This window comes from Eleginops maclovinus, chromosome 23 (assembly GCF_036324505.1).
Source record: "Eleginops maclovinus isolate JMC-PN-2008 ecotype Puerto Natales chromosome 23, JC_Emac_rtc_rv5, whole genome shotgun sequence".
Lineage (NCBI taxonomy): Eukaryota > Metazoa > Chordata > Actinopteri > Perciformes > Eleginopidae > Eleginops > Eleginops maclovinus.
Window position 1 is genome coordinate 27,685,818 of NC_086371.1, and position 14,117 is coordinate 27,699,934.

Here is a 14,117-nt window from a genome sequence, read left to right on the forward strand (position 1 = left end):
GAATAGATCACAAAATAATTATTGAAGTGCATTGAACCTCAGCGATCAATGCACTGCAACTCTCTTTTATGGTTGAATGTTTCTCTAAATTTGAAGTCAACCACAATTTCTTTACAATAACTAATGCAGGTGATTTCAATTCTCGATGCATCTCCCTGATTGGTCAAAGCCAAACAGAAGCTGTACTTGTGGCTGCGGAGTTGGTGAAGGTTAGGTGTTGAATTATGGATCTGCATAATATCAAGTCTGTTCATCCAAAAGTATGTGATATCGACTTTTTGTTCCCCCTACACCATCTGACTGATAAACACCATGGAAGTGTGATGTTGCTGTCTGCATTATGATACTGTATTTTGTTAATGGTTGGAATGAACTCAGCGAACTGAAGCAGGAGCTGTTTGCTAAACATCAGAAATATGGGGTAATTACAAGAGCTGGCACATTTATTTTGTTGATCACTAAGCTGGTTTGAACACGAGAGACACTTTTCAGGGAGGAACAGAATTTAAACAAAATAAAAAATGTTTACACATCTCAAAGAGGTCGTACCTTTGTGACATCCCTTGTCGTAGTCATGGATGATTGTATCACCAGTGACTGAAAACATATGAACCCACAGCATGTGCTAAAAAACCCATTGTAAGGGTCTCTCCTTGGGACCCAAGCCATGACAACATGTAGCTTTCTGTCAATTCCACTGCACAGTTTGTGACTCAACTCACTATTTTGTTTTCTAATGCATATAGAACGGTGCGGTATTCTCACCTGATAGCCAAAGCAACACTTTCTTGATCAAACCAAACAGAAAAGCGTCTTCACTTTGTCAGTTGTATGTCATACAGTGTGGGGTAAAGCATTGTATTGCATGATGCTTCTTAAAAAGAAATTGGGCTTGAGTTAAATAAAAGTCTGGTTGCCGTTGATGGTAGAATGGCTATTTAACACAAGTGGGTTAGTTGACAGTTCTCTGACCAATCAATGGTCTACAGTTTTTAAACTTTGCCTTCTAGAAACTGTTTAGCTCGATGGGAACCCCTACTAAGTTAGTAACATAAATAGGACCAGGTACAATCAACACCTTTTGCCTATGTCAAAAAGAAAAAACACAATTTGAGCTATCCAACATGAATGAATATGTTACACTCATCTAAGATCAATAACCAGCTAAGGTATATCTGAATCCTACACTTAACCCAAACCAACTAAGATGTGTTTGGTTTATGACTGGTTACTATAAGTGGAAAAAACTGGGTTTGCTTGACAATGAGGCAGTTTACGTGACTCTGTCTGGATATGGTGCCACTTAATAAAACAAACTCAAACATTAGTCTATATCGCATATCAGCCACCTTCCTATAAGGTCTATCGATCGTACTCTTCATTTTCGTATTGTAAGGTTGTGTCTGCACTTTTTGAACATTGACTTCCATTGTCACATCAAAATCTTATCATGTCATACAGCAATAACAACAGTAAACATTATGGATTCCCTCCCGCTCTTTCACTTCCTTCCATTTCTTTCCTTATCTATCCATCCAACAATCCAATCAATACTCTTGTCACAACTATCCAACCCTTCTCTCTTCTTCATCTAATCCCGGAGGACAAGTTGAAAGCAGAACCCATCCATCATGGAGGATTTAGGAGACCGTCTGAATTTAATGAAGGGTTTTAAGAGTTAAGAGAAAAAACAGAGCAGGTTATTTAAGGTGAGTTAAGGGTTCGTCTGCACTTTTCTGTGTGTTGTCGGAGAGTGGGGTTGATGTATTGTTATAGAATATTTTATAGGGAAGCAGGTCGGCAAGATGTCTCACCTTTATGACGATTTCCCTTACTGAAAGTGGTCTTAATCACATGTTCCATATACCCAATTACATGTGACATGTCTGAAATTGGCGCCGTGCTAGGTGGCTGCCTGTTGCAGCAGCTCCCTTCTGATTCTGAAACAGCTGTATGGTGCAAGCAACCATGCTTCATGCACATTCTACACACTCCCCAAGCTTACACTGCCCTCTGACACTTATCGAAACCCAGAAAATTGTAATTCAACATGTTCTTCTCTTGCATTAGAAATTAGGTTCAGTTTCACAAGATATCTCTGCGTGTTCATGTTTATTGAATGTTGTGTATATCTCAGGCTCTGCAGAAAACTTTGTGAGCCTGTCAGTAGCGAACTTGCTCAGATTTATTCCAGAGAATTATACTAAAAGATGTAAATATCCATACAGCCAAAATAAAATGTCATTATATTGGATTAGTTTTAGGTTATTGATCAAAGATTGGCCAATGTTCTTGTCACGACAGCATGTGAAAATACTTTGTATATGAACTAAAGATACAAATTAAACAAACCAACATGTACATATTGACACATTGATACACATAGAGTATATTGAGTTTAGAGAACACAACATGAAAATATAAAGGATAAGTTAGAAAACACTACAAAAGACTAACCTAATGTTTAAACATGAACACGATACAGTACATTATAACCTGCAAGAGTGCAGTCACAGAAAATGTTATGAAAACAATAGTAATGGTAGATTCATAATAAGGTGAATTGCATGTTTCACAATAAGTTGGTGTATTTGAGGATAGTATTCGACAAATACAACTTGCTACCTGCTTTTAATGCTAGAGGACAGATCAGGTGTCATTAATTTGATTAGGATTTAAAAAGAACTGACGTTCTGTAAGAAAGACTTTATCTTTAAAAAAAATGTATGGCTTGATTTTATTTTCAACCTGGATTTAGCGACTCTTACACTAATTTACTGTCATCAGAAACAACTCTAAAAATGATACATATGTTCAGAGTTCTATCAAAATAACCGAATAGTTGTATGTCCATTTGTAGGTATAATGTGTTCATGGAATCTGTTATCTTTTCTACTGCCCATACTGTGAGATGGGTGACACAATTCACACTCCTTATTGTGTGCAAGAGTTGAATTTATAGTTAAAGCTAATATTAGGGTTCAGTCCAAGTTATCCAAGTCAAGTGGATATCTTCCAAAGTTTCCGTCTTTGGTCTTCAAGTAGCTCAGGCTAAATAGGATAAAGGAATAGATTAAGGAATGGATTCGAACCTGCATCAATTTCAACAAAACTCTTTCAATGCACATTTGGGTAAGCTAATATAGCATTGAGACAGACTTTGACATATCTGAAACTACCCTTTAAAGGATTTAATTCTGGGATGTAACACTATCAGCCCTGCTTGTAAGAAATGTTAATAGATAAACTATTTCTAGGTATTTATGGCTACTGATGCGTGAGATATTTCTTGAGCTTCTAAAGTTTAATTTTTGCTGTATGACGTTTCCATAATTATAGCATATTGATGCTTATTTGAGGGTTAATGACGCACTGAAAATCTGGCTTGGATTTATTTTGGTTCTGGCGCTTGCTAATGCGAAATTGACTACAGAGAAATCTCACTGGACGCTACTACAGACAGTAAATGGGAGAGAGAATGAACAGGGCGAGATCTCCCATTTGGACAACACAACAAAGTCAAACAGAGGAATAATTCTGATCAGGCCAGGGAAAACAGAAAGGATATCAGTGCCAATGTCTACAGATGGTGGTACATTTATTTTTTCTGAGTTAGATTCATTAATTTTGAGTCTGGTCAGTGCTGTTTTCTGAGTCATTTTGGTAATGCTGTTTGTTCAATGTTTTTTCCTAGTGACTATTTAAAATGGTAAGCATATTCTTTCTATTAAAGGCTTGAATTCAACAAAATAATGGATGGATGTTGTGACAGGCCTGTGTGGATTATAGGGAAAGTTAATCAATGCTTGCTTCAGCATCTGCAGACATATATCAGCGTGATTTTGAGACTCCAAGCTGAAAATGATCTTGACTCTTACATATTTGCCAGATAATAAGTCAATGTTGTGAAAAACAATCTTCCAAAATGAACACAAAGTCAATATTTTAAAATAAGCCAAACAGGATAGAGGCAAGTGAGGTGGATAAATTAGAGCCCTTTTGATTTCTATGTTGAATGATAATGAGTAAGTGCCTGATTTTATTATTTTTAATAAGAATCTTAAAACACTTTATGGATTTTATGTCCGGATTTAATATAAACAACAAGTAGAGTGATGAGGGTGTTATAGAGACAATTACATCATAGCAAGTGGCTTCCTGGTAATAATAATGGCTTCTTGAGTGGAGGAATGAAACCGTTGGAGTTGGGCGGATATGAGAAAAGTGCTGATCTTTCATCATTTTAGGACCTCTGACAACAGGAATCATCCAACTTTGTTGCGGGATTAGTAATGTTCAGTAAGCAATGTCTGCCTGACATCAAGGCTTTAATGATGCTCTAAGTTGGTAGAGCTGGTGGCCCATCTACTGCAGAGGACCCGTGTTTTCGAATCCGGCCTGGCACCATTTGCCGTGTCACCCACCTCAGTCTCTCCCTTTCATGAACAAACTTCTCAGGCAACAGCTTTAAGGTTTCATCAGATATAGTCCTTCTCACGTTGTGCCTGCAAAAGTGCATTAAGACCCCTCACCTTTGGAACCAATATTAATTGTATTGTTTTGAGTGGAATGGCCACTGCTTTATACTCAAGAAAATATTCCACTTCAGCATTTTAAATAACACATCTTTGACAATGACTAATGTCTTCCCTGGATTGCCCTTTGCAGCTTCTCACAAGCTGTGTGGAGTTCAGCAGAGCAATGCGACCTGAGCTTTAGATGGAATGGTACAATTTAATTTCCTTCTCCAACAATTGTCAACGAATGAAAAGTATGTCTTACACAGCGACCCCAAATTCAAGGCCAGAGCTCAGACATTCTATGTTCAAATTCAGCTGCAAAAGATTCCTGAAAACTTTTCATGAAAGGAAATACCCATCAATCCATGTTTAAAAACCTCTTATCCAATTTAAAGTTGAAAGCAGGAAGACCGCTGGAACTAGGTGATGGTTCAACCTTCATGTAAGTCTCAATATATGCCATAAAAATATAAGCCTAGAAATACTTTTTGTTTTAATTGATGCGAGAAAGCTCTCATCTGTGTGGTAGTGTGGCCGAGCGGTCTAAGGCGCTGGATTAAGGCTCCAGTCTCTCAGGAGGCGTGGGTTCAAATCCCACCACTGCCAATTATATATTTGATCTTCCTAGCAATGCCTTATCATCACCCTTTAGAGAGGACTCTGCTGTTTAAACCCAACATATTGTACAGATGAGGAACTGAATCCTCCTGATGTACAGGATATTTAGTAAATCAGTATGTTTCAAAAGCCAGCACCCAAATCCTTACATGTACTAAACTTGCAGCTACACAGAGGCTTCATTTAGGTCATTGCTGAGAAAGAAATGACTGGACTCTATGCACTAAAAAGCACGGTTAGATTTAAATCAGGACAAAAGCATAGGGTTAATTTTCCAGCAGTTACAGATGGAAATCAGTGGCTTTGGCCTCAGGCCCAGACTGAAAGCCATCCAGCTTCCCTTACAAAACTTTTCCAGACTCTACACGTTTTAGTGCGCTTCAGCTTCCCACATATTTAGGTGGAATACTAGAACTTGTCTTGGATTTGTTTTCCAATGTTTTCGCTTCAGCACTACATCTTTGAGATTACCTGTTAACCTGGTACTTGAAAACATGGGCGCCAACAACAGCATATTAAACTCCCAACAGAAAGCCCCAAACTGCATGGGTTTACTGTATAATATGCAATCAAGGAGGCTATGAGTTGTACCTTCATTGTTGCTTCTCAGTCATTTGAGATGATCATAACCAATCATTTTGTGGTAGTCTGGCCGAGCGGTCCAAGTTTCTGGATTGAGGCTCCAGTCTCTCAGCAGGCGTGGGTTCAAATCGCACTACTGCCAAATTGAGTTTTTACCTTTCTTTCAAGTTATTTTCCACAGGCCTTTAGGGTGTTTCCTAACTAATGCAAATTAAAAACATTTGGCTCAGCATGCTTGGAACCTTGACCAGGGTTTGACCAAAGAAGTATGAGGAAATAGGTGCTGTCTGTAATTTTTGCCGATGGAAAACCAGAGGAAAATTGAGTAAAAAATAAAATCCTTGCTGTACCATGTATGATAAATCACACTGTTTGTGTATGTCATCAAAGAAAACACAAATGAAATAGTTTTAAATGCCTTTTTGTCAATGGAATCAAACTCGACACCCTTTATTCCTTACTTTCTATTTATTAGTAAGGGCATTAAATGGAACCTATACAACATTCTTCAGAGGTTTTGGTGTTATGGCAGAGCAGAATGTGATTTAAACATCTGTGAGCCTCTATTGTGCTGTTTATCTTTAATCACTACATCAGGGAATTTCATTTAAGGGGGTCATGCTGGAGAAACAACACTTGGCCTTGTGGCCAATCAGTTCAAGAGCTGCTAAGAAAAAAAAGTCTGATGTAAAGATTGCTTTGAAATTGGAGGCTAAGAGTCATATGATGCCCATTGTATTGTCTAGCGTGCGACACGAACATGGAATTGTACTTTCAGTGCAGATAGCTGGAAAGCTAAATGTTTTATTTATAAAGTTTAGCCACAGAGCCCAATTGGACCAGTGGGAATGGCCAGGTTTTTATTTTTTTATTTGTACAAGGATTTGTTTCAGATTAAATTAGTTAGAATTGTCTTTTTTTAACGTTGAGTCATGTCTATGCTGACATTTAAGGGTAAATTATAGCACTACCTTACACAAAGCTGTTTTATATCATGCAATTACGGGCCACATCCCTTCCATTTTTCAGTGTAGGAGACCTTGTTGAATTATGGCAAATACATTTTCTGTCATACCTGAAATGGATGGATGTTATTGGTGCACATTATTCAGTTTATCATTTCCATCCAATTTCACTGCTGCACTGAAGTATGTTCTAGTAAATGTCATCGTGGTGTTTCATATCACATAAATCACAAAGCTCCAATCTGCCTGAGTAAATGAAAGGAACCGAACAACTCCAGTTCTGAACACAGAGTTTTCAAAAAGATAGGTGAATGTGAGAGAAAAATTGCATAAGATGACGTCAAAAAATATCTGATGTCTTATCTCTTTAGAAGACAAAGCTATGGCTACATTTGTAAAATCACCTTAAATAATTGTTTTAGGTGCTTGAACGGGCAATATTGCGTTAGTTAGTATGTGATTGTGCTGCTGCTTACACTTTCTAAACTGATATATCACCTCTCTAACACCATCCTATTTATGCTGATCCACTATAAAGAGGATACTATACTGGGCAGACCACTATCTTTTTCAGTGTTTGTGTTTCTGTAATTAGATGTTCTTACCAAGGTGCAACCCCCGGGTTTAAAAAAAATAATGCATATGCCGAAGTGCCATGAACTTGCATTATTTCTAATGGCCAGCAGAGGGAGACGCAACTGGTTGCTAAATCTGATTGTATAGAAGTCTATGAGAAAACTACACTACAATATCTGATTGTGTAGACGGCTATGAAAACATTACCCTGTACAATCTGATTGTATAGAAGTATAAGAAAACTACTGTACTTCAAAAAGTTAGCATTACTGCGTTGTTCATTGTCTGGATTTATTAAAAGTCCACTTCTTTAATACAGTCTATGCTTCATACTGAAAATGAGCCCTAAACTGCTTTGTTTGTTCAGATTGTTCACAAAGTAAGTAAGGTTTTTTAGTGTGTGGATGTTTGTTTACCATTCTCTTTTGCCATGAGTCAGTACTTTGCCAGTGATAAATGGATGCATTCATCGTACATAATTTCATCTGCAACACTATTTGTTTCATTTTAACATCCTCTCATCTTTTTTTTGTTCTATCGATCCAACCACAAGTAAAAAAAGAGAGATGAGAGGGGAAAGATAAGGAAGGAAGCACTGACCTGTTTAACCTTAAAAAGACACGTGTTTGCTCATATGGTTATACAATCTCAGGCTGGAAAACTGTAAAGTAAGCAAATAACCACAGATTTATGCAAATGATATTGTGGTGTTCTGATGGTAAACTAGAACCCTTCTTTACACAGAAGCTGAAAACTTAGATTGGGAAACCTAAGTCAAATGTTATTGTTATTCTTCTTGTCAATATTGTCTGAGTTTTGAGGAGCTTGACATTTCGGAGATGTATGTTTTCCTGAAGATTCATGCTAATTTCCAAAGTTTCTTGATATCACGGTCCTCGGTTCTCTCCCTTTCTCTAAAGGTATGCATGTAGGAACCCGCTTGATACTGCTGTACTGATATTATGAGGTTTTACACAACAATTGGAGAGAATAAATTGTCATCATCATAAACAAACATAATGCAGTTTGTAGCAAAATGGAATTTGTATATATGATATGCTTCTGGTTTGTTCTGGGGATTCCCAGTCTCCCTGAACAACTCATTCTTACACAACATACTGTATATTATGTAGTTGCAGCAACGATCCCCAACCATTCATCAGAACTATTATACTAAGACAATATGTTACATTAAAGCCACATATATACATATTAATATACAAAACATGAACATCAGCAGCATTATTTACATTAACAATTGGAGTGTGTGAGCACATGTAATGGAGTTCTGGATATTGTGGTTACATTTCAAACAGTTACCAGCTGCTGCCATGTGGAGCTGCTAATGTGCTTAGTTGCCGAGTGCAGTTTTAAATTAGATTTTGGAAACAAACAAACTGTTGATTTTCCACATCTCATTTTCAGAAAAAAACATGCATCACCAGCATGAATGTAGACCTTTTTCTTCTTTGAAGGGCGTTTGAGTGTGTGTGTATGTGTGTGCCTGGGGCCTGCGCGATTGGTATTCCATCCCACATGTAGTCATTTTGTCTCGCTGATTGAGCCTGTTGTCTAAATTAGGAGTGCTTAATTACCTACTCACAGCAGCTCTGTTCACCATGCAGTCTACCCACCAAGACCACAGAACAGAGCACAACACGACACCTCTGGTTAACAAATTAGACGGAGAGGCAAAGAGAGGCCGAGACGCTGAAACCACTGCACAGTGTTGGGAAAGAAATAAGAAGACGGGTTAAAAAAAGGATAGATGAGATTTAAGAACTGGAAGAGCTGTGAGCTGGCAAACGAAAGGGAGGAAAACTGGGGGATAGATAAAGAAGAAGAATGGGAGGCGTGGGGAAGTAATGGGGAAACAGAAAGGTAAAAAGGAGAAGAAAGACAACCGCAGGAAGCTGGCTTATAAATGAGGTCGAATCAAAATGACAAGAAGCTAAAACGCATGACAGAGAGAGGTTAAAACCAAATGGAGATGGAGAGGGAAGCCAAAGAGAGGAGAGGAAAAGTAAACTGACATAGGAACCGCAGGAAGCTGCTTTAACAAATGGGGCCGTGCCGCAGCCTACCAGCACTGTGCTGCGATACGGCCCATTTTTCATTAACGCTGTGATTTATCAACACAGTTCTGAGAGGTTCGTAGCGGGGGCTTTTGATTAAGGCCATTAGATATTAGACATTAGCCGTGAGATTACTCACACTGCTGGGGTGCGTTTGATTCTTTATGCCAGGGCTTGCCCAGGGGCCGCCTGTGTGCCCTGCTAGCTGCTCCTCTTTGGAGCAGCTCTTGACAATGATGGGGTCTCCCCAGTGGCTCGACAGGGGGGGGGAAAGTGTTCTATAGGTGAAGTTCACTGTGCTGAGCATGACCTTTTTCAAACCCTCTATACTTTAGTCTTTTTTCTTTTATATTTATTTTCTATTTTTCTATTTTCAATGTTGTCCTCTTTATTCTGAGTAGATGATTGTGTGGATTATTCCAATATACTGCTGCAAATTAATAATAACTATGGGAGAGTATTAGGGCCAAGCATAAGAATGAAGCTTTATGAAGATTTTGCAATTCAAGAAAAAAGTCAAATGTTACAAATGAAGTTGAAATCTTTTGGAGAATTAACGGTTGAGTACATTTGGCATTTCCAGAATGAATTCAAGTAATGTTGTTCGTGCATTTACTTTGAATTTCACTTTTTTTTTTCATTTTTGTCATTTTAACGAAATTCACGAACAGCAACATATAGCAAAAACAGTTTCTTGATGCCTTTTATCAAAGTGTATCCCAGAGTAACTGTTTTTCAGTAACATATTTCCGATAAGCACCAGTAAGGCTGTACTGATTTTTCTTTCAGAAAATGCAGTTAGCAGCTAGCTAGTCAAACATAGTGGAGCATTCATCTGCTGATGAGCTGATATTTCTGTTGGAGGGATGAAAAGAAAGCAATACTGAGCAAAAAGGAGAGTGAATATTGGACTTTAAAGTTCAAAAGAAACAATTATCTACTCTAATGGCTTGATTATGCTGCTCCATGTCTGCCCTTTGTTTCAATTAGCAACTGCTTTAATACTTTGAGAAGAACTTTATGAAGTGATAGTATTTCAGTGTTATGTTTACTGCTCGCAAATTGCCAGACAAATGAATTACTTCTCCATCTACACACTGACTGTGATGCTTCTTGGTGTTAGTTTCAGAAAGGCTTTCAGTGCATTTAACGATGAAAGCAGGTAGTGAGATATACAGTCTATGAGATATCTCACTCATCAACACACTTAACTTCACATATAAACACAAAGAAATTATACACTTTAGGTATCTATTTAATCAAATTCTTCATGTTCTACCACTTAAAGAAACACACCTAAAAAAAAAAATTGTGAATGCATTGGAAGGACATCTAACTAAAATAAAATGTAGTTAAGAATGTCTATTAATAAAATGTGGCATTGATAAATGTATCACGTACATTCGTGTTTCAAGTTGCTCAAGGTGGATCAATATGGGTTCAGGAGGTAAAACGAAACCTGTGGAACATCAGTCAGCCTCATTACACACTGAAAACTAATCTGGAAAAGAGATATGACAGGTTAAGCAGTATTATTGCAATGATTCCGATGATTTTTGTATCTACTTCCTGTTCATTTTCTGTACGAATGCTTTTTTATATTATTCATATTTGGGTTCAACCTTAGTTAAGACCCTCTGAGTTAAAAGAAACCAAAAGAAAAATCCATGATAGACATCAATCATGTGTTTTTGACAAGTTCCAAATGTACCCATGATGGTACACAAACATGCATCCATGTGTTTCACCCCTTCCCCTTCCCCTTCCCATTCCCTTCTCTCAGCTTTTATTTTGCCTATGGATCAGACCATAACAGACATCTCTTCCATCAGCATGATGAGTAGGTTTGATAACTGCTATCTTCTGAAGAGGCGGACAGAGCCGGTGCCATAACGATAACCCTATAATAAACAGAATGATGCCCAGCCTCCAGCCAACGCTGTCACGCAGACCTGGCACGACTAAGAGCAAACACACTGTGGTTATCAGAAGAGAGACTATCAGTGAACATCTCTCATCCAATTCATTTCTTTCTGCCTCTGAACCTCCAGTCCTCATAACCGGTAATACTGTTCATCTCTCTCGCAAACAGCCTCTCCCTGGTGCTCCCTCTTGCCTCGCCTCTAATTCAATTACTCCCTTTGTCTTATCTGGCTCTTCGCTGCTCTCTCCAGCTGATCAGGTATAAAGGAGAGCTGGCAATTAAAACAGAGATGATATGAGAGAGATCTATCCTTCATGCTCGCGAGCTTAATTAAATCCAGAATTCATGACTCTCAGGCAGCCAAAGTTCAATTAGGTGACACTCAAGCTAGAAGGACATTCTCCTTGTGGAGTGTACACCATGAAAGCCTCTCCAGGGTTCTTCAGGTCTGTTTGGGTCCTTCACATCTGCAGGTGGTACAAAACAGCTTGCAAAAAAAACCTGCCAAAACATATTTCTTTATGCAGCTATGCCAGCAATGGGTAGGCATTTTGTTTTGGGGGTTGTTCGTAGGGAGAAGGTATAATAATAGTAATAGTTCAGGAAAACCTGAAGAAAATTTGGTTCAACATCTACATATATTCAATGAGCAAATGATAACAGTTTGATGCTGTGGTAGAAATATCCACACTCTATCTCCTTCTGGTAAGAAATGAACACATCTACAAGCTTCGAACCACCAAGTTGTGCTATTGAATAAAGAGTTTAAAGCAGATAAGCTTGCACAAGGATCTGACCAAATCACTTTTCTTAATGAAAATATAAGCACTTTATACACTGAAAAGATAAAAAAGGGGACGGTCGTAGCCACGGAATTTACATTACAGGCCACTAAAATGTTGGCCAGATGGGCCAAACTGCACACATGGTAATTACAAACCTAGCATCAAACCTAACAATGGTAAAACATTTAGTGAATGCAAACTGTGGGAGAACAGAGAGTAACATAATTAAATGAAACTTATGATACATTTCTATGATAGTACTAAAAGTCAAGTTACCGTTACATTACAAAGCATGTTTAGCTCTGTAATGATAATGATTGTAGCAATAAACATGAATGTTGAAAAAGATTAAATATACATAATCAAATAATATGTGGATGGACATGGCTGTAAAATGAAAGGGTCTGTTTGACAGTGGCATACAGTTTCAATTGATATTATAGCTATCGCAGTTAACATAGACCAAATCAAAAACATTTTCTGGCCTTTTATTGTTAGCAGATATAATGTCATATTTACAAAGAGTTGGCAATTACAAAGGCCCTATTGTGCTTTTTTTGGTTTTCCCTTTCCTGAACTACAGGCGCAAATATAAGGTAAAAAGTAAAAATGAGCTAACCAACATATTAAATAAAGCTTAAGAAAGAGGCAAGTATATGTTAATGAAATGAACTCATATAAGTACAAATCCATTAAAAACATTAGACTGTAAAAACAAAGTCTATATTTAACATAAGCAATGGTATTGCAAACACATGTCAGACTGGAAAATCACTGTTATGCAACAAATGACTGAAAAATTCCATTTACTTGCTGCTAGAAATAGACATTTATGTTATTAGAAGCAACTATAATACCAACCATACTGATAGGCCTGTGAAAGGTAGCTATGGTTACCATGTCTACAGTATTAGGAGTTCTGATGTGTTTGATTTATGCACACAAATGGATTTTCGTAGAATCTTGGCGAGTGCTGGAGGCCTATTTGCACCCTCCGGAGTTCATCGCTGCTGCGGCCTGTTGGCTGTTTTCGGACTTCCAGCCTATCAGAAATATTTAGTTCACAGCTGATATTTACTCGTCTGGCACGGCTGCCTCTGTGTCAATGAATGTACAGGCGTGTATTGTTGTGTACGTGTTTGTGACATTTACTCATTTGGCTGGCCGTGCCCTCCATATTTACGCGTGAGTGCCACATATGCTCACTCATGTGTGGTATTTGCTCTACTGGTCATGCAGGTCCTCCCAAGGCCCTATAACCCCAACACATGCATGTAATATTATACTCACACAGAGACAGAAATGCATAACTCGGGCATAGGGTTGTATGAAAATGCAGTTATTGACATGTGCAGGCTACATGAAACCAACAGAGATGGACCAACACCATCGTCCTATCAAAGCAAATGTCTTATAGATGCTGAAGATAGAAAAAATCAGAAGCACTAAACACCAAATCATACCTTGGATATTAAAATAAAACGAAGATCATTAGAACGCAGATTCCTTTACATTACATGTGACATGACGGATTTGGGAGGAGTGTGTCACACAACGACATGCTGACTACCCTGATCAAAAATCAGGACCCTATGCACTGAGCCACAGCCTTAATAGTTCATAGTTCCATGAGTGAAATCATTATATTTACACATTTCAATACTTCTTCTGCCTCAATCACACCCTCATTGCATTACTCTGCTCGTAGATCTCTAAAGCAAGTGTTTGGGTCTGCCAGAATCTTTTTTACCGCAGGTTTACATCTTTTGAACTTAAGGACAACGGATTTCTAGCTGCTTTGTGTCGGAAGATTGCATTAATTATTGGTGAGTCATGCCAATAATTCAGAAATTGTATATTTAATAAAGAGAAAAACCCTCTAAATCCTCTTACAAGTTTCTTATGTATTTCTCTATCACAACACCACACAGGTACTGTATTTGTTTTATGTCCCCCCAAAATACAGGTGTTTTAAACTATATCATGATTAATCACAAACTTTTTTTTTTTATTAACGCAATTCATTTTTTTTTGTAATCTATTGACAGCTCTTTCTTAAATAAGGAAGGCAA

At 37.9% G+C, this 14,117-nt stretch overlaps 1 non-coding gene across 1 annotated transcript; it reads left to right on the forward strand.

Annotated features, from left to right (window-relative positions):
* The first annotated feature begins 5,044 nt into the window (after positions 1 to 5,044).
* trnal-aag (transfer RNA leucine (anticodon AAG)) lies at positions 5,045 to 5,126 on the forward strand. The gene has a single exon. It is a non-coding gene; the product is annotated as a tRNA-Leu (tRNA).
* Positions 5,127 to 14,117: the final 8,991 nt, after the last annotated feature.